Source organism: Oncorhynchus clarkii, chromosome 21 (genome assembly GCF_045791955.1).
Source record: "Oncorhynchus clarkii lewisi isolate Uvic-CL-2024 chromosome 21, UVic_Ocla_1.0, whole genome shotgun sequence".
Lineage (NCBI taxonomy): Eukaryota > Metazoa > Chordata > Actinopteri > Salmoniformes > Salmonidae > Oncorhynchus > Oncorhynchus clarkii.
The window spans coordinates 43,100,227-43,101,037 of record NC_092167.1 but is presented as its reverse complement, the minus strand read 5'-3'; the positions used below and the strand labels follow the sequence as shown (position 1 = coordinate 43,101,037).

The 811-nt window shown below is 47.8% G+C and overlaps 1 non-coding gene across 1 annotated transcript; it reads left to right on the top strand.

Moving 5' to 3' along the window:
• Nucleotides 1-297: 297 nt before the first annotated feature.
• On the top strand, nucleotides 298-371 carry trnaa-ugc (transfer RNA alanine (anticodon UGC)). The gene has a single exon. It is a non-coding gene; the product is annotated as a tRNA-Ala (tRNA).
• The last annotated feature ends 440 nt before the right edge of the window (nucleotides 372-811 follow it).

The window sequence follows — 811 nt, the reverse complement described above, 5'->3', positions numbered from 1 at the left end:
CTGTGGAGCCATCGGACATGAATAACTGCATTCCACTGAAACAATGGAGAATTCACTTTTAAGTAATCTCGTCAGCACACACACCCCAGAGCATGCTACCAGTCACCTCGGCAAATCTCCAGGTCTGGCATCCTAATACCACTTCAGAGAATGAAGAGAATAAGAGTGTGTGGTTGAGGTGGGGTTTGTGTGTGTATTTGTTCGTGTTTGTGTGTGCGCAAGGAAATACTCATGTACGCATGCGTGAGTGTAATTAATGTGCTCCAGGAGGTTAATTAGAATAAGAACCGGGGAATGGTCCCGTGTGGCCCAGTTGGTAGAGCATGGCGCTTGCAACGCCAGGGTTGTGGGTTTAATTCCCACGTGGGACGAGTACGAAAAAGTATGAAAATGTGTGCACTCACTACTTACTGTAAGTCGCTCTGGATAAGAGTGCCTGCTAAATAACTAAAATGTAAAAATGGAAGACGCCATATGAAAAACGACTACAGGAGTACCCTGGAATGACCAGCTTCTGTGTTGTGTGCACAGCCTAGTGCTAACCAATCAGAGACAGGTTAGGCATCTCATCAGGTGTGTATTGACCCCTGGATGCTCCACTCGACCTCTTATAATAGATGCTCAAAAACACTGGCGGTTCCCACGCAGGCCCTTAACCTTGACTTCAAGGTCCGCCACGCGGCCATTACCCCTCGCTGATATCCAGGAGGAGGGTGGTAAATAACGTCTTGATACAGGGAGAGGTGCGTGCTCTCCTGCGCGTGTGTGGCATTGTTGATATTCAAAAGACAGAAAAGCAAGCTGTGCACCT